The 20,917-nt window shown below is 41.4% G+C and overlaps 1 protein-coding gene across 2 annotated transcripts in view; it reads left to right on the top strand.

The window, feature by feature from the left end:
- Positions 1 to 20,917, top strand: part of LOC133632307 (gastrula zinc finger protein XlCGF17.1-like) — a 607,858-nt gene that overhangs the window by 563,665 nt on the left and 23,276 nt on the right. Inside the window, exon 1 of one of the 2 annotated variants that reach the window (XM_062024677.1) lies at positions 16,547 to 17,252. The exons of the other annotated variant lie outside the window; for it this stretch is intronic. The gene's annotated coding sequence lies outside the window, so the exon portion shown is untranslated. Of the gene's footprint in view, positions 1 to 16,546; positions 17,253 to 20,917 lie in introns of those variants that run through there. 2 annotated transcript variants of the gene reach the window in all.

Here is a 20,917-nt window from a genome sequence, read left to right as displayed (position 1 = left end):
AGCAGCTTCAGTGATGTAACCAGGGACCTCCCAAATAAATAGAGGAAGCACGTGGGCTGGACTTTAGAGCGTAGTTTGGATCTGTAACTAGAGTATAACCCAAATAACGTCTCTCCTCAATTGAGCAAAATTTAACTCTGTCTCTGCATGATTCCTTGCTTCTCGTCTGTTTAATAGATGTCATCAGTGTTTGAACCTGACAGCCCGATTGTAGTGAATGACACCTGAGCCATCATAAATTAATCAAATCTTTAATCTTTAAAGTAGACAATGGGGTAAACTGTTTGGGACACGAGGGGATGGTTCCTTCATTCAGCTGCGCGCTAAGTATGGTATTTTTATTTTGGTCATAAAGAAATACAATCATATGTGCTTACGGACTGTATCCCTGCAGACTATATTGATCTATATTGATATATAATGTATATATTGTGTTTTTTATGTTTTATGTTGATTTGTTGAAAAAAATAAATACAAAAATTAATTGTTTTTATTTTTTGTGCGGCCCAGTACCAATCGGTCCACGGACCGGTACCGGGCCGCGGCCCGGTGGTTGGGTACCACTGCTTTAAGGGGTTGAACGACATGGCCTAATAAGCCGGCTAAGGTTATCCAGGGTAAATAACACCTAACCTTATCCATGTCCACACACAACAATGCCACCGTTTAATACCCCCTGCCCCCTCCGTCCGCCGGCGCAAAACGACCTAGTACGCATGCGTGGGTAATGCACACGTCATAGTCACCTCCAGTGTTGGTTTGTGTGCAAGTTCTTAAATGTAACTTATCTGAACAATATCCAGTGTTGTGGTATTTCAATTAACTGGAATCCAGTGTGCTGTGGGGCCCTATTGTAGTGAATCACACCTGAGACATCATACATTAATAAAATCTTTAATAAACACGTGAAAGTAAACAATGTGATAAAGAACGTTTTACAACAATCAATCCCGGGATCTAGATATCTGGTCAGGACACTCCTCATTCTTTCACCTTCACCTTCATTGTCCATTCCTTTTTGGTGACTTTATATACTCTGGACCTAGATGTTGAGTCCGCGACATACATTATATTATTATTATAGGCATCCGTCCGTCAGTAGTGACGATGGGTTGCGCCTGCGGGAGTTCTTCCTCCCACCGTCGTAGCTGGCGCCAATCGGGTGGAACTTAAAACTGCCAGCTTCCGTGTTGTTCCCTCCCTTTAGAGGGGAGGCTGGAGTGACCTCTCCGTGGCGAATGCCAGGGCAGAAAGTGTGGAGATCCTGGGTTGCCCAGTCATCAAGATCCCCCTCTCGGCCGTGACGATGTGGCCCAGAGGAAAGCAAGGCAATACATCTGGCATGGGCTGGGCTGCAGGAGCTGCCGGCAGGGGGTCAGCAATGACAGCCAGCCGCCTCAGGGGCTCCAGTCCTGATTTTCTGTCTGAATTTACTCCCATAGCCTTTCCTTCTCCCAAAGGTACCACAAGGCAGCGGGTGGGGGGAGGGGGGGATGACGACTATTTGACCCATAGGTGGGGCAATGGTTGGCGGATGCCAGGGCGTGTCCACACACCGGTGGGTCTGCACACCTCGCCTCTGGGGCCCACTGCTGCTCCGAGATCCCCTACAGTTTAGACTGAGACTGCGAGGTCCCAGTTGCCGTGTGTGGCCGCGAGGAGGCACTGTAGGAGTCTTGGTGGTGGAGAGGCTGTGTACCGGCAAGAGGAGGCTTACGCGCTCGGCTCCTCTTTTCACCCCCCGTAAGGAGGGCTAGCCGGTGGTAACAGCTGAAAGCAGACAGTAGCAGGCAGAAGCAACATGCAACATGCAAAATGCAACATGCGCTAACTACAAGCACTTCTACGCAGTGCTACTGCACTGACACATCACACACACCCTGTTTTACAAACACATACACGCGACATACATGGCGGACAATAACTGATACAGTCTGCTTTGCCAGTCCAAAAGCATTCTCCTTTTTCCGTAGTTTTTATCACATCCACGGGAGCCCGCATTCTCCTTGTCTCTCCTTCGACAAATGGACAAAGTTTTTCGCTGAGTAGAATCACAGCTGACCTGGACATTGGAATGTTCTCTTGCCGTCTGAGAAGTGTTGTATCCCAAATAGCTGCAATCGCTTTGTCTTAAGATATTCATGTGTGATTTCCACAAGCGTCTGTACAGACATAAGGAGAAACACGGGCATGTCTGGATGCCTCGCCTCCATATTTCCAGTGGTTAGCTCCGAGTTACGAAACCCCTTTATTATGAAGCGGGCTGTGGCGCGTTCTTTCTGGCGTCACTTCCTCTCCGAACTCAGTTTGTGAAAGTTCATACAGAGCTAAGAACCGGAGATTCAAGAAATACACGGCGCACTTACCCGTGTAAAAAAATTGTCAGAGAAGGGGGACCTTAAACGGTGGTTTAGTGTGGCTGGAACAGGGCTTAGGCTAAATAATTATTCGTTTAACCCTTGTGTAATGTTCATATTGTTGTTACTCAGCCAGCGTTTGTGGGTCTGATGGACCCGTTGCATTTTGTGGCTTTTAATGCCTCACAATCAAACACTTTTATGTTAAAATACTGAACAGATGTTTACCTTATCCCAATAAACATCTGTTCAGTATTTGAACATAAAAGTGTGATTGTGAGGCATTAAAAGCCACAAAATGCAACGGGTCCATCAGACCCACAAACGCTGGCTGAGTAACAACAATATGAACGTTGCACGGAAAATTTCTCTGCCAGTTTCTGCATCCCACAGGGATTCTTCTTTTGTGTTTCTGCACCTGCGGTTCCCACACAAGGTTGCAACATTGTTTGTCAACACTGTCTGCTCTCATTTTCTCGCACATTTGACCCTCTGATGTTCTGTGTACCTACACTCTGTCCTCCTCCTGTCTAGGCCTGCTGTGTGTGTGTGTGTGTGTGTGTGTGTGTGTGTGTGTGTGTGTGTGTGTGTGTGTGTGTGTGTGTGTGTGTGTGTGTGTGTGTGTGTGTGTGTGTGTGTGTGTGTGTGTGTGTGTGTGTGTGTGTGTGTGTGTGTGTGTGTGTGTGTGTGTGTGTGGTACACAGAACATCAATTTCCACACTTCTATTAGCCCCGGGTCCAGTGGACCCGGACATCTTATATGTAATAGAAATGGGTATGGGGGGGTGTATGGTGTGTGGTCATTAAATATGTATTCTGATATATGTTCTTCACAGAAAATGAGCCAAAGTCAGTGAGTCTCAGTTTCAAAAATTAATTAATTGTATCATTTTTCTTTTAATAAAAAATGAAAACGGGTCCCACAGACCCGAACCCCACACATCCGGTTTCGTGTAGACAATGACATAGCCTCAGAAAAGTAGCATCAGATTTACCGCCCGTCCGAGCACCCACTGGCAGAAATGTAGATCAGCGCCTATGTCCACAAGGGAAATTGTTCTACACAGTAGGTCAGTTACAAAGGATGGAAAGTGTAAGGATGGAAAGGATAACGCAGGTATAAAGTAGACTAAAATGTACCGTAGTAGCAATATCAAATATAACATATATGTAATATTTACATATTATATATACAGCATATGATATATTATTATATTATATTTGTATATACTATATACAATATATAACAATGACAATGGACAGTATTACAGTATATGTAACAGCTGCAGCATAAAATAGAGAGTAGATCCAGCAGAAAATATACATTATAAACAAAGAGAGGTAGCTAACATGTCAGGTGTCAGGTAATAGATAGATATCATCTAATGGTGTATGGAGAGTGATTATACAGCTGGATGGAGTGCGGAATGAAGGAGTTCTTGAATGGAACACTGTGGGAACGAAGCTGAAGGAGCCTGTTGGAGTATGAACTCCGCTGTCCCTCAATGGTCAGGTGGAGTGGGTGGGCAGGATTGTCCATGATGGCCAGCAGTTTGTCCAGTGTCCTCCTGTCCTTCACTGACACAAACGCCTCCAACTGTGTGCCAATAGTTTCATCTGTTGTGCTATTTGGACGACCGGCTTGTGTTTAATGAAACTGAATAAGAGGCATTGACTCCTGACCTGAAACTGAGCCTTGATGCCTCGTTAGATGGCCTTGGAGCTTTTTTTCATCCCAAGTTCCAGCTGGCGAAGAAAAAGCACGGCCCATGGAGGAACATCTATTCCCAAGCGGGGCATGGCACGATAACTTCAAAATAAAGATAACTTCAGATTGTTTTTTGTTTAATATTAGACCAATTGCCTGGGTTCGATCCCCAGGCTCGGGGTCTTTCTGTGTGGAGTTTGCATGTTCTCCCCGTGACTGCGTGGGTTCCCTCCGGGTACTCCGGCTTCCTCCCACCTCCAAAGACATGCACCTGGGGATAGGCCCCTCCCACCTCAAAAGACATGCACCTGGGGATAGGCCCCTCCCACCTCAAAAGACATGCACCTGGGGATAGGTTGATTGGCAACACTAAATGGTCCCTAGTGTGTGAATGTGGTCTGTCTGTGTTGGCCCTACGATGAGGTGGCGACTTGTCCAGGGCGTACCCCGCCTTCCGCTCGAATGCAGCCGAGATAGGCTCCAGCACCCCCCCGCGACCCGGAAAGGGACAAGCGGTAGAAAATGGATGGATGGATGGACATTCTGAAAATGTACAAATCATAATTGTGCCGCCCTCGATATGTAGGAATATCTTGGCTTTACCCTAACACCTTTCCTTGATCAAAGACTCCGAAAAACGTCTCCTTGTCCACAGGTTTATTGACAGAGGGTCTAACTGAAAACATACAAGCAGAAAGGATGCTTACATTAAAGACATGCACACACACACAAGCATACTACAATAGCACATGCATTAACTTAAATGGATAAAGAAACACCACAAAATATGTATTTTGAGCACTCTACAGCAAACTAGCTTACTATGCTAACATTCACTTCACAGTGTGAAATTACGAAAATTAGCATGACTGACTTTTTTGCCCATAAAATGTCCCAAATTACATCACAGCCAACAAATAATACACCACAATCAAATATTAACATGTTACTCAACGATACATATAAACAACTTGCACTGAGCCTAGTCTATAAAAGCCGCTACACCTCCCTGATACCGAAGTACATGTCAAACTACTTCCTTAACGTAAATGACCGCCATAACCACAACACCAGGGGGAGCTCCACTAACCACGTTAAACCCAGATTCCGAACTAACAAAGGTCTTAACTCATTCTCTTTCTATGCCACATCAATGTGGAATGCACTCCCAACAGGTATAAAAGAAAGGGCATCTGAAGGCAGCTTAGGGATGTGCGTATCGATCCTGTGGTATCGATATGTCGATACTCACACGCTACTCATTTGGCATCACTTTTCTGAAAAAAGTATCGATACAAACCAAAAAACGGCGTGTGGGGGGTGCAAGCATCACTTTCAGATGTTTTTGATGACTTACTTAACTTACTATGGGCTGGTACACCCCTGTACCTGGCAGAGTATAGAGCTGGCCCAGTCACGTGACAGGAGACAGCGAATGAGCGTGGTCAACGTGCAACACACAGCCAGCCGACAGCGATACAGCCAGGCATATCCAGTGTTGTCCATTTGTTGACTTAAAACAGGAATTGTTTTTTTGTTTTTTTAGTAATGTTTACTGAATATTTTTGTGTGGAGTTTGCATGTTCTCCCTGTGACTGCGTGGGTTCCCTCCGGGTACTCCGGCTTCCTCCCACCTCCAAAGACATGCACCTGGGGATAGGTTGATTGGCAACACTAAATTGGCCCTAGTGTGTGAATGTTGTCTGTCTATCTGTGTTGGCCCTGCGATGAGGTGGCGACTTGTCCAGGGTGTACCCCGCCTTCCGCCCGATTGTAGCTGAGATAGGCTCCAGCGCCCCCCGCGACCCCGAAGGGAATAAGCGGTAGAAAATGGATGGATGTTTAAATGATTATCCTAAATTCAAATAATTTCCACACAGGGGGATTCACTGTTAGTTGAAAATTGCTTGAGTATTTAAAACAAGATAAGAAAGAGATACAATTTGGAGATTCTTCATCTTTGCATTACAGTTTTATTTTTTTCCAAGAAAATCTTGAATATATGATTGAATGTGATTTTGGTTTTAATCTGTGACATGATTTCTTACATTTCGAAAACATTAGCCTATTTCATATTTCATTAATTGCTAATTATATCACAAACTTTAAAAAATAACTGCAGCTTCTTGCAATTCGGATTTGACTGTTAATTGGAAAGCCCTAATATTTAATTATTATTATATATAATATATAGTTATTATTATATATAATATTTAATTTATTTTTCATATTTATGTTATTTATTTTAATTTTACTTTTATTATATATTGACCATAATAAATGTGGTATAAATGGTCTGTATTTGTCTTGTGATTTGTCTTAAATAACAACAATAGTAATAATATTTTTGACTGACAAAAAATTGCCAATAAGAAATTATTGGTATCGGTATCGGTATCGATGAAAATGCGAGAAAAGTATCGGTATCGTATCGAATCCTAAAAGTGTGGTATCGCCCATCCCTAGCAGCTGCGGAAACAGGAAACACAAAATGAAAAGAGGGACCAGCACAACAGAAAGCAGAGTACACAAACTACAGTGACCCCTGCTGGAATAATTAAGACACTGTCTACACAACAAATAGGATTATCATTGGACACACACAAAATTGAAAAGTAATAATCCTTCATGTCATATTCCCTCCACATGTAATAACATAATTATTGACATGTCATTTGATAAATTAACTGATTGAAAACAATAATAACCTGCTCAGTGGTCTAGTGGTTAGAGTGTCCGCCCTGAGATCGGTAGGTCGTGAGTCATACCAAAGACTATAAAAAATGGGAGCCATTACCTCCCTGCTTGGCACTCAGCATCAAGGGTTGGAATTTGGAGTTAAATCACCAAAAATGATTCCCGGGCGCTGCTCCCCTCTCCTCCCAAGGGGATGGGTCGAACACATTTCACCACACCTAGTGTGTGTGTGACAATCATTGGCACTTTAACTTTAACAATATTAAAATATTTAAAATTATAGAAGAAAGAAAAATCTGTTTTTTCCTATATATTTGTTTAAAGAAAATCCCCGCATAGTTTCAGTTAATTAAAGTTTGTAAACCATTTTAGTAATAGATTTCAATTCTGAATTCAAAATAAAAATTTGTTTGAACGATATTGATGCATAAAAGTTATCTAAATTTTTCTGACGTGTCATTTATGACTAATTTAGGTCATGAATAGATACGTTTGCGAAATGGTTGTTAAAAAAAATAGACTAGGGATAGCAAAATGGATGGATGGATGGATGGAGAATGGCTTTATTTTGAAAAAAAACTTGACGTAAGTAGGAAACGGAAGTGGCTGACACGTGGCGCTTGGACAAAACAGATCTGCTTTGCAGGCGAGCAAGATGGCGGACTGAAATGCTGAACGGCTTTCATATTTTACGATCCAACAGTTTTATAGATTCACTAAAATTCGTCTGTTCTAAAGTCCGCACGTAGAGTTTGGAGCGATGGAGTGTTACGTGAAGTGAAGATTGAAGACGTGATAGAAGATGGACGACTACTGCTATGCTAAGATGGCGACGTCCGCTAAAAGAGAACATGAAAGAGAATCAGCGCCACCAACTTCCAGCAAATCACCAACGGAGATAAAGACGAAAGATGAAGGTGAGTGACTTGAAGTTTTCGTAATTTGACAACTATTTTAAGCCCTGAGATGAGTGTCGATGAGAAATTAGCCGACTTTGTCGAAGAATGTAAACAAAGGACCGCCATGATTGTTAGCTTGAAGAAGGCAGTGGAGTTCACATCATAGGAGATGAAAGAATGCAAAAGTCAACCAAAAACGATAATAATAATAATAATGATGTGAAAGAAGAGATGTTGGGGAATAGTAAGAGCAGTGAAGAGAAGACTGGACCACATGTCTACATCAACGTGCAGAGGATTGGAGGTAATAAAGAACAAGGAAAAAAAAAAGAATGATTAGAATAAAAATAGGCACTATTATATGATAAAGTAACATAATATATATGTATCACTAAAAAAATAATAATAGACTGTATATTATTTCATAAAACAAATATACAAACAAATGTACATGGATTATTAAAACCTCCCATAGGACGTGAATAGAGAGCTAGTGCTTTAAGCCTGGTCTTTAGTGACCTCTGGTGGTCAAATTGGGTAAGCACGTCGCCATTTCAAGAACGAAAGTTGAACATCGTAAAATAAAGTTAAAGTTAAAGTAGCAATTATTGTCACACACACACACACTAGGTGTGGTGAAATGTGTCCTCTGCATTTGACCCAAAACAGAAGTAGATAAACAACCCAATAATATCAACCTCAAATTACTCCTTTCAACTCTCAAAAAGCAATGCAATAAATTAAGAAATAAGTCAACCAACCTGACTAAATCCTTAAAAAAAAATTACATTAACGACAAAATAGAGGAAAACACGAATAAGCCACGTGAGCTCTGGAAAATTCTCAACAACCAGCTTCCTGGTTGCAGCCAGAAACTTAAAACAAGACTCACCAACATCAGCATCAAGGAGGGTGACTCCCTCATTACAGACAAAATGGAGGTAGCTAGCAGACTTAACGCCTTTTTCACCAGCATAGCTGCAACTCTTGTCAACAAGCTGTCCCACCACTCTGGTCGCTTTGGTGTAGAACACATTAAAGCCTTCTACAGAAAGCTAGGAGTATCCAACAATGATTTCAAATTAGAAATGGTCACAGCTGATGAGGTGTTTAAAAAATTGAGCGCGCTCCACCCTAACAAGGCCACCGGCCTTGATAATATTCCCTCCAGATTCCTCAGGGACTCTGCCTCCATCATTGCCCCGATCATCACGCACATAATAAACCTATCAATTACACAAGGCCAAGTACCAAAAGATTTTAAGATAGCAAGAGTAACTCCCCTCTTTAAAAAAGGAAGCAAATTGGAACCTGGCAACTACCGACCTGTTTCTATTCTCAGCTCCATTTCGAAAGTAATGGAGAAAATAGTTTATGAACAGGTCGATAGTTACCTTGCCACTAATAAACTCATGTACAAATTCCAATCCGGCTTCAGAACTAACCACTCCACTGACACATGCCTTCTCTATCTGACCGACCACATCAAACATGAGGTGGACGCGGGCAAATACTGCGGCATGGTCATGCTGGACCTTCAGAAGGCCTTTGACACCGTTAACCACGCTATACTGTTGGATAAGCTCAGAGCAATCGGATTTAACAAAACCTCTTGGAGCTGGATGCAGTCTTACTTGGAGGGGAGGGAGCAGGTGGTAGAGGTGAACGGCACCGTGTCCCCCCCCCTCTCGGTGAGCTGTGGAGTCCCCCAAGGCAGTATATTGGGACCTTTACTGTTCCTAATATACATAAACGACATGTCATCGGCATGTGACTGTGAATTGTTTTTGTTTGCGGATGACTCTGCCCTGCTGGTATCCGGCAAGGACAAGTCACAGGTGGAGAAAATCCTCAGTGCTGAGCTCTGTAGAACCTGCACCTGGCTCGCTGACAACAAGCTATCCATCCACTTGGGTAAAACAGAATCCATCCTGTTTGGGTCCCACATCAAACTTAAGAGAGTCAATCACTTCACCATAAAAGTAGGTGACAGTGTCATCACCAGGAAAGATGAGGTCACCTACCTAGGTTCCATTCTAGAGGCTAACCTTTCCTGTGATAAAATGGCAACCAAGGTAATCAAAAAGGTTAACCAACGAACGAGATTTCTCTACAGAATTTCCTCTCTGGTCAACAAAAGCACCTTGAGGATTCTGGCGGGAACTCTCGTTCAACCCTTTTTCGATTACGCATGCACCTCCTGGTACCCTAGCACCTCCAAAACCCTCAAATCTAGACTCCAAACATCTCAGAACAAGCTAGTCAGGTTACTTCTAGACCTCCACCCCAGATCCCACCTCACTCCTACCCACTTCTCTAAAGTGGGCTGGCTCAAGGTGGAGGACAGAGTTAAACAACTTGCACTGAGCCTAGTCTATAAAATCCGCTACACCTCCCTGATACCGAAGTACATGTCAAACTACTTCCTTAACGTAAATGACCGCCATAACCACAACACCAGGGGGTGCTCCACTAACCACGTTAAACCCAGATTCCGAACTAACAAAGGTCTTAATTCATTCTCTTTCTATGCCACATCAATGTGGAATGCGCTCCCAACAGGTATAAAAGAAAGGGCATCTCTATCCTCCTTCAAAACCGCTATAAAAGTTCACCTCCAGGCAGCTACAACCCTAAACTAACACCCTCCCCGGATTGCTAATAATCAAATGTAAACAATCAAATGCAGATTCTTTTTCTTATGCCTTCTGATCTCTCTCTCTCTCTCTCTCTCTCTCTCTCTCTATGTCCACTACTTGATGTCCATATCCCCACCCCCCCACCCCACCCCCCCTCCACACTCCTGATTGTAAATAATGTAAATAATTCAATGTGATTATCTTGTGTGATGACTGTATTATGATGATAGTATATATGATAGTATATATCTGTATCATGAATCAATTTAAGTGGACCCCGACTTAAACAAGTTGAAAAACTTATTCGGGTGTTACCATTTAGTGGTCAATTGTACGGAATATGTACTTCACTGTGCAACCTACTAATAAAAGTCTCAATCAATCAATCAATCAATCCCCTTGCTCACCCGCTGGGAGGTGAGGGGAGCAGTGAGCAGCAGCGGTGCCGCGCCCAGGAATCATTTTTGGTGATATAATCCCCAATTCCAACCCTTGATGCTGAGTGCCAAGCAAGGCAACTTTATTTGCATAGCGCTTTTCATACACAAGGCAGACTCAAAGTGCTTCACAGACAACAAAGTGAAATGAAAGAAAATAAAAGCAAAATTAAAATGCAGACAATAAAAATAAAAACAGTGCAGACGTTAAAAGTTAAAAGATTTAGCTGAAAGCTAAGGTGAACATAAAAGTCTTCAGTCTAGTTTTAAAAGTAGTCAGAGTTGGGGAAAGTCTGACATCTTCAGGAAGTTTATTCCAGCTATTTGTTGCATAGTGACTGAATGATGCTCTCCCTTGATTTGACTTTACTCTGGTAACCGCTAACAGATTGGTCTCAGAAGATCTTAGTGATCTAGAGGGCGTATATAGTGGGAGCATATCAGTGATATACTTGGGCCCTAGACCATGTAGTGATTTATATGTGAGCAGGATGATTTTCAAATCAATTCTCTGATGTACAGGGAGCCAATGTAAGGATTTAAGAATTGGTGTAATGTGCTCACATTTTTTGGTCTTTGTTAGAACTCTAGCAGCAGCGTTCTGAACAAGCTGTAGCTGCCTTTTTGGGAAGACCTGCAAGGAGACCATTACAATAGTCTAGCCTACTGGTAATAAAGGCATGTACAAGTTTTTCAAAGTCTTGAGCTGACATGAGCCCTCTAAGTCTTTTTACATTTTTGAGGTGATAGTAGGCAGATTTTGTTACTGATCAGAATCTAAATCAGGGAGGTAATGGCTCCCATTTTTATAGTCTTTGGTATGACTCGGCCGGGGTTTGAACTCACAACCTACCCATCTCAGGGCAGACACTCTAACCAAGCTGAATGCAGAAACATTGTTGCAGACAGATTTGGAGTGAACGCTACAATAACCACACAATATAGGAATGTTGGCATATATAAACTTACTTAAACAGAAAAATGACGTCACAGATGGATCCCCAACATTAGAGCACAGGAAACCTTACCTCTTAAAACATTTCCAACAATAAACTATAGGAGTTATGGTTGTGGTTTTAGCAGGCATTATACACACAGCAAAGGTAATATTTTAAATGTCCGATCAGATTTCATGAATAATGATCTGCAATCCGAGAGGGACAAGTAGTGGAAAATGGATGGACGGACGTCATTTGATGATTCAAGTGATTGACAACATTATTGAAGTATTTAAAATGACTGATTGCTAATTGAGCCAAAATAAAATTGAAATATTTTGATCTATTTTTATTTTACGTGTTTAAAGAAAAACCCACAAAAATGCAGTCATCCTTCGTTGTTAAAACGTGTCTTGTTAAAAAAAAAAACATAACATTTTGTTTGAACAATGTTGATAGATTCAAGTTGTTTACATTTTTCAAAGTGTAGTTTTTCACTATTTTAGGTTATCTTTAGATACGTTCGCGAACCGGTTGTTGAAAGAAGACATATTAACATGACTTTATTTTGTAAAAATTGAGTGAAAACGTGTGAATGTGAGCGTGAATGTTAGATAGATAGATATATAGATAGATAGATAGATAGATAGATAGATAGATAGATAGATAGATAGATAGATAGATGGATGGATGGATGGATGGATGGATGGATGGATGGATGGATGGATGGATGGATAGATAATACTTTATTGATTCCTTCGGGAGAGTTCCCTCTGGAAAATTAAAATTCCAGCAGCAGTGTTGTCTGTCTATCTGTGTTGGCCCTGCGATGAGGTGGCGACTTGTCCAGGGTGTACCCCGCCTTCCACCCGATTGTAGCTGAGATAGACTCCAGCGCCCCCCGCAAACCTGAAGGGAATAAGCGGTAGGAAATGGATGGATGGATAGTTTTTGACTATTTTAGGTTTTTTGACCATTTTATGTTATCTTTAGATACTTTCGCGAACCGGTTGTTGAAAGAAGACATATTAACATGACTTTATTTTGTAAAAATTGTGTGAAAACGTGTGAATGTGAGTGTGAATGTTAGATAGATGGATGGATGGATGGATGGATGGATGGATGGATGGATGGATGGATGATACTTTATTGATTCCTTCGGGAGAGTTCCCTCTGGAAAATTAAAATTCCAGCAGCAGTGTTGTCTGTCTATCTGTGTTGGCCCTGCGATGAGGTGGCGACTTGTCCAGGGTGTACCCCGCCTTCCACCCGATTGTAGCTGAGATAGACTCCAGCGCCCCCCGCAAACCTGAAGGGAATAAGCGGTAGAAAATGGATGGATGGATAGTTTTTGACTATTTTAGGTTTTTTGACTATTTTATGTTATCTTTAGATACTTTTGCGAACCGGTTGTTGAAAGAAGACATATTAACATGACTTTATTTTGTAAAAATCTTCCGTAAAGTCGGAAACGGAAGTTGCTGACTTTTGGCGCATGGTCAAAGGAATCAAGCAGCTCAAAAAGACTTTGGCGGCAACAAAATGGCGGACTGAACGGCTGTGGCTTCTGGAAGAAGTTTCAAATTTACGATCTAACACCGACAGATTCTCAAAGATAGTTTTTGTTCTTAAACCCACGAAACGGAAGTTAAGTCTGGAGCGATGGAGTGTTGTCTGAAGTGAAGATAGAAGACGTGATAGAAGATGGACGACTACTGCTATGCTAAGATGGCGACGTCCGGTGAAAGAGAATCAGCGCCACCAACTTCCAGAAAATCACCAAAGGAGGAAACTGCAGATAAAGATGAGCGAATTGAAATGTCTAAAAATTTAATTTTGGAGGCTGTCATAAGCTCTATAAAGAGCGTTGATAAGAAATTAACCGACTTTGTTGAAGAACGTAAAGAAAGAGCCGCCATGATTGTTAGCTTGAAGAAGGCAGTGGAGTTCACATCAGAGGAGATGAAAGAATGCAAAAGTCAAATGAAGAAAGTGGAAGAGCAAAACAAGCGCTTGTGTAAAGAAAATAATGATGTGAAAGAAGAGATGTTGGGGAAGAGTAAGAGATGTGAAGAGAAGACTGGACCACATGTTTACATCAACCTGCAGAGGATTGGAGGTCATAAAGAACAAGAATAATATGATTCTCTTCAATGAGCTAACTCCTTCAAGACTGTTGGAAAACCATTTGAGGTGACTACCTCTTGAAGCTCATCGAGAGAATGCCAAGAGTGTGCAAAGCAGTAATCAGAGCAAAGGGTGGCTATTTTGAAGAAACTAGAATACAAAACATGTTTGCAGTTATTTCACCTTTTTTTGTTAAGTACAAAACTCCACATGTGTTCATTCATAGTTTTGATGTGACAATCTACAATGTAAATAAATAGTCATGGAAATAAAGAAAACTCATTGATTGACAGGCCTGTACTGTAAATTTCAATTTGTATGGAATATTTTTTTTTAAACTAAAGAGCTTCCTATAGAAGGCAAAACTTGTCTTTGAATAAATCAAAAATGTAGCATTGCACATTGCATACAACTAAATAATAAAGTACACTTTTAGTAAGTAGCTAACACAAAGTGTATGTGCACCACATATTTAGCGACTGTTTTAGTGATCGTTCTCCATCGTGTTTCTCTCATCATACATGATACCTTCATAGTAAATTATTCCACCGCAATAAGCTGCTTTTTAGTCAGTTTGTTTGTTGTTACGGGTTTGTTCCCCTTGTAAAGAGTTGCAATTCCCCCACTGGGCTGTATTAAGTTTGTTGTGCTTCTGCCTTTTTTAACCAAACTGCAGCGTGCAGTCTTTTGTTCCACGCCTGTTGCTGCAAATCCTAACCACTGACAACACTTTTCTTTTTACTGGATCAAAGCCCAAGGCTAGTTGCAAACTACAATTTACAATGAATTGTTCAGCAAGTACATACAGTGGGGCAAAAAAGTATTTAGTCAGCCACCCATTGACAATCAATGGGTGGCTGACCAAATACTTTTTTGCCCCACTGTAACTCCACATGTGTTCTTTCATAGTTTTGATGCCTTCAGTGACAATCTACAATGTAAATAGTCATGAAAATAAAGAAAACACATTGAATGAGAAGGTGTGTCCTAACTTTTGGCCTGTACTGTATATAACACATGAAATAAATGTAGTTTACGCCAGTGTTTTTCAACCACTGTGCCGTGGCACACTAGTGTGCCGTGAGATACAGTCTGGTGTGCCGTGGGAGAATACGTAATTTCACCTATTTGGGTTAAAAATATTTTTTTGCAAAGCAGTAATTATAGTCTGCAAATGATGTGTTGTTGTTGAGTGTCGGTGCTGTCTAGAGCTCGGCAGAGTAACCGTGTAATACTCTTCCATATCAGTAGGTGGCAGCAGGTAGCTAATTGCTTTGTAGATGTCGGAAACAGCGGGAGGCAGTGTGCAGGTAAAAAGGTAACTAATGCTTAAACCAAATATAAACAAAAGGTGAGTGCCCCTAAGAAAATGCATTTAAGATTAGGGAAGGCTATGCAGGACGAAACTAAAACTGAACTGGCGGCAAAGTCAACAAAAACAGAATGCTGGACGACAGCAAAGACTTACTGTGGAGCAAAGACGGCGTCCACAATGTACATCCAAGCATGACATGACAATCAACAATGTCCCCACAAAGAAGGATAAAAACAACTGAAATATTCTTGATTGCTAAAACAAAGTAGATGCTGGAAATATCGCTCAAAGGAAGACATGAAACTGCTACAAGAAAATATCAAAATAGGAGCGCAAGCCAAGAACTAAAACACTACACACAGGAAAACAGCAAAAAACTCAAAATAAGTCACACCTACTTTGAGACAAGAGCTACATTGATGCATGCTTGGTTATGCTTTAAAGTCATATCCAACAATTGTGATGACGACTTTTTACTGTCAACTGAGTTTAGTTTTTTAATGATTTCTGCTGGTGGTGTGCCTCCGCATTTTTTCAACGCAAAAAATGTGCCTTGGCTCAAAAAAGGTTGAAAAACACTGCTTTACACTACAGTAACGTCACCATATAAAAACATACAACAGTACAATGTACACTACCGTTCAAAAGTTTGGGGTCACATTGAAATGTCCTTATTTTTGAAGGAAAAGCACTGTACTTTTCAATGAAGATAACTTTAAACTAGTCTTAACTTTAAAGAAATACACTCTATACATTGCTAATGTGGTAAATGACTATTCTAGCTGCAAATGTCTGCTTTTTGGTGCAATATCTACATAGGTGTATAGAGGCCCATTTCCAGCAACTATCACTCCAGTGTTCTAATGGTACAATGTGTTTGCTCATTGGCTCAGAAGGCTAATTGATGATTAGAAAACCCTTGTGCAATCATGTTCACACATCTGAAAACACTTTAGCTCGTTACAGAAGCTACAAAACTGGCCTTCCTTTGAGCAGATTGAGTTTCTGGAGCATCACATTTGTGGGGTCAATTAAACGCTCAAAATGGCCAGAAAAAGAGAACTTTCATCTGAAACTCCACAGTCTATTCTTGTTCTTAGAAATGAAGGCTATTCCACTAAATTGTTTGGGTGACCCCCAAACTTTTGAACGGTAGTGTATATGCCCGATCCACTGCTAACCAGAAGTGCTAATAACAGGTATTATAGAAGCGGATGTTTACATCCAGAGCAGCCATCTTTTAAACAAACTCGGGGGTGGTGAGAATGCTCCGACTTTCCGAGTCGGAAATCAGACTTCGAGGGTTGAAATTCTTCCCAGTACAACTGGAAACGCACCAGTACAGTACTTAGGAGAATGTGTGTAGAAAGTTCAAGGAGAAACATCTCATGGATCATGTCTGAACTAAAGTGTGTTTGTGTCCTGCAGACGTCCGGCAGCTGATTGGTCATTCAGAAGAACTTCCACCTCAGCCGCAGGGTCGAGGCTCCATGTTGAAGCCATTTCCTCCCCACATTAAAAAGGAAGAGGAGGAACTCTGGATCACTCAGGAGGGAGAGTGTCATCTAGGACCAGAGGGAGCTGATTACACCAAGTTGCCATTGACTGTTGTTTCTGTGAAGATTGAAGATGAGGAAGAGAACCCATCTGAGACCCTGTGCTGGTATTGTCCTCCACACGCCCAGCAGCTGACTGGTCATCCAGGAGAACATCCGCCTCGGCCGCAGGGAGAGATCTCTACTTCGAAGCAAGAGGAACCTCATATTAAAGAGGAAGAGGAGAAACTCGGAATAACTCAGGAGGGAGAGTGTCTTTTAGGACCAGAGGGAGCTGATCCCACCAAGTTGCCACTGACCGTTGTCTCTGTGAAGATTGAAGATGATGAAGAGAAACCACAACCAGACAACCTCTTAGCGCCACTATCAGACAGTGAGGCTGAAGACGACGAAGAACCTTTGAGCAGCGATGATAGTGAGGCTGAAGACAAGGTTGAAGAACCTTTGAGCAGCGATACAGACTGTGAAGGTGATATGAGGACTCACACTGACAACAAACACTCTGAATGTGCTATAAAGGAAAGTGGTAGTTCAGTTTGTGGAAAAAGCTTTTCCCCAGCGAACCATTTGACTGAACACGTGAGTACACACACAGGAGAGAAAACATTTAAATGTACAGTCTGTGCTAAAAACTTCACCAAAAAGAGGGCTTTTACTCGGCACATGAGGACGCACACTGGAGAGAAAAAATTTATTTGCTCAGTTTGTGGAAAACGCTGTTCCATGAACACCCATTTGACTGAACACATGAGATCACACACGGGAGAAAAACCATTTGAATGTGCATTCTGTGGTAAAAACTTCACCAAAAAGAGCAATTTCACTCGCCACGTGAGCGTACACACAGGAGAAAACACATTTATCTGCTCAGTTTGTGGCAAACACTTTACTATAAAGTCCCAGTTGACTGAACACGTGAGAACACACAGAGAAGAAAGACCATTTAAATGTGCAGTTTGTGGTCAAAACTTCACTGAAAAGACCACTTTTACTCAACACATGAGTACACACGCAGGGGAAAAAGCATTCATTTGTTCAGTTTGTGGCAAAGGATTTTCCAAAAAGACCACTTTTACTCTACACATGAGGACGCACACTGGAGAAAACACATTTATCTGTCCAGTTTGTGGCAGACACTTTACTATAAAGTCCCGTTTGACTGAACACGTGAGAACACACACAGGAGAAAAACCATTTAAATGTGCAGTTTGTGGGAAAAACTTTAGAAAAAAGTGCAATTTGACTCGACACATGAGTACACACACAGGGGAAACAACATTTATTTGTTCAGTTTGTGGTAAGGAATTTTCCCAAAAGACCACTTTTACTCTACACATGAGAGGACACACTGGAGAAAACACATTTATCTGTCCAGTTTGTGGCAAACACTTTACTATGAAGTCCAATTTGACCGAACACGTGAGAACACACACAGGAGAAAAACCCTTTCAATGTGCAGTTTGTGGGAAAAACTTTTCTAAAAAGTGCAATTTTACTCGACACACGAGGACACACACTGGAGAAAACACATTTATCTGTTCAGTTTGTGGCAAACACTTTACTATACAGTCCCATTTGACTGACCACGTGAAAACACACACAGGAGAAAAACCATTTGAATGTGCAGTTTGTGGGAAAAACTTTACCAAAAAGTGCAATTTTACTCGACACGTGAGTACACACAGAAGGGAAAAAACATTTATTTGTTAAGATTGTGGTAAAGAATTTTCCCAAAAGACCACTTTTACTCTACACATGAGGTTAAAGGCCTACTGAAACCTACTACTACCGACCACGCAGTCTGATAGTTTATATATCAATGATGAAATCTTAACATTGCAACACATGCCAATACGGCCGGGTTAACTTATAAAGTGACTTTTCAAACTTCCCGGGAAATAGCCGTCTGAAACGTCGCGTTATAATGACGTATGCGCGTGACGAAGTCAGAGTAACGGAAGTTATGGTACCCGTAGAATCCTATACAAAAAGCTCTGTTTTCATTTCATAATTCCACAGTATTCTGGACATCTTTTGCAATTTGTTTAATGAACAATGAAGGCTGCAAAGAAGACAGTTGTAGGTGGGATCGGTGTATTAGCAGCGGACTACAGCAACACAACCAGGAGGACTTTGTTGGAGCGCTAGCCGCGCTAGCCCCCGACCTCACCTTGACTTCCTACGTCTCCGGGCCGCCAAACGCATCGGGTGAAGTCCTTCGTCCTTCTGCCGATCGCTGCAACGCAGGTGAGCACGGGTGTTGATGAGTAGATGAGGGCTGGCTGGCGTAGGTGGAGAGCTAATGTTTTTAGCATAGCTCTGTGAGGTCCCGTTGCTAAGTTGCTAAGTTAGCTTCAATGGCGTCGTTAGCACAGCATTGTTAACCTTCGCCAGCCTGGAAAGCATTAACCGTGTATTTACATGTCCACGGTTTAATAGTATTGTTGATTTTCTATCTATCCTTCCTTCTATCCTTTATTTTTTTGTTTCTATATGCAGTTAAAGCACGATGCTATCACGTTAGCTCGTAGCTAAAGCATTTCGCCGATGTATTGTCGTGGAGATAAAAGGCACTGAATGTCCATTTCGCGTTCTCGACTCTCATTTTCAAGAGGATATAGTATCCCAGGTGGTTTAAAATACAAATCTGTGATCTACAATAGAAAAAGGAGAGAGTGTGGAATCCAATGAGCCAGCTTGTACCTAAGTTACGGTCAGAGCGAAAAAAGATACGTCCATCACTGCCTCTCAAGTCCTTCACTGTAACGTTCCTCATCCACGAATCTTTCATCCTCGCTCAAATTAATGGGGTAATCATCACTTTCTCGGTCCGAATCTCTCTCGCTCCATTGTAAACAATGGGGAATTGTGAGGAATACTAGCTCCTGTGACGTCACGCTACTTCCGCTACAGGCAAGGCTTTTTTTATCAGCGAGCAAAAGTTGCGAACTTTATCGTCGATTTTCTCTATTAAATCCTTTCAGCAAAAATATGGCAATATCGCGAAATGATCAAGTATGACACATAGAATGGATCTGCTATTCCCGTTTAAATTTAAAAAAATCATTTCAGTAGGCCTTTAAGTTTGTGGTAAAGAATTTTCCCAAAAGACCACTTTTACTCTACACATGAGGTTAAGTTTGTGGTAAAGAATTTTCCCAAAAGACCACTTTTACTCTACACATGAGGTTAAGTTTGTGGTAAAGAATTTTCCCAAAAGACCACTTTTACTCTACACATGAGGGGACACACTGGAGAAAACACATTTATCTGTCCAGTTTGTGGCAAACACTTTACTATAAAGTCCCGTTTGACTGAACACGTGCGAACACACACAGGAGAAAACCCATTTTAATGTGCAGTTTGTGGGAAAAACGTTACTCAAAAGAGTAATTTCACTCGACACATGAGAATACACACAAGGGAAAAAACATTTAATTGTTCAGAGTGCGGTAAAGGCATTTCCCAAAAGACCACTTTTACTCTACACATAAGATCACAAATTGGAGAAAACACATTTAATTGTTCAGTTTGTGGGAGAGACTTTACTAGTGCGAGCCTTTTGGCTCAACACTTGAGAACGCACACAGGAGAAAAAACTTGTTCAGTTTGTGGGGAAACCTTTTTCTCACAAGGACCATTTGACTGGACACAAAAAATGTATTTGTTCAGTATGTGGTAAAAGTTTTTTGAGAAAGAGCCGTTTGAGTCGACACATGTAAAAACATTTGATTGTTCAACCTGTGGTAAAAAAATTCCCACAAGTTCCATTTCAAAGAACAAATGATAACACACACGAGAGAAAAAACATTGAATTGTTCAGTAAGCGGTAAACGCTTTTTTCCCCAGGCGAGGTAAGGCGCTACACGTGATGAAACACACCGTAGTAAAAATCTTGTAGGTGTTCAACATGTGGTACAAGAAAAGATGCCTGACAAATGCATTTAGAATAAGACACAAGAACACACGTTGGAGAAAAAACATTCAGCTCTTCAGTTTGTGTTAAAATCTTTACTCAAAGGAGCATTTTGTCTAATCACATGAGAACGCACAAAAGAAAAACCCTTTAGTTTCACTGTTTGAAACAAAAGCTTTTTCCTGTAAGAAATTGTCGCAACACACTATGAAACAGATGGGACAAAAGTTTAGTTTGCGGTATAAGATTTGTACTGGAAATTTTCTAATCAAGTAGTCAAACAACATTGTCTTTTTTGGATTTATTTGAGAAGCTCGAGCATCTGAAA

The sequence above is a fragment of the Entelurus aequoreus genome, linkage group LG17 (genome assembly GCF_033978785.1).
Source record: "Entelurus aequoreus isolate RoL-2023_Sb linkage group LG17, RoL_Eaeq_v1.1, whole genome shotgun sequence".
In the NCBI taxonomy this organism is placed as follows: domain Eukaryota; kingdom Metazoa; phylum Chordata; class Actinopteri; order Syngnathiformes; family Syngnathidae; genus Entelurus; species Entelurus aequoreus.
The sequence above is the reverse complement of the archived record's forward strand: the minus strand, read 5'-3'. Positions and strand labels throughout refer to the sequence as shown.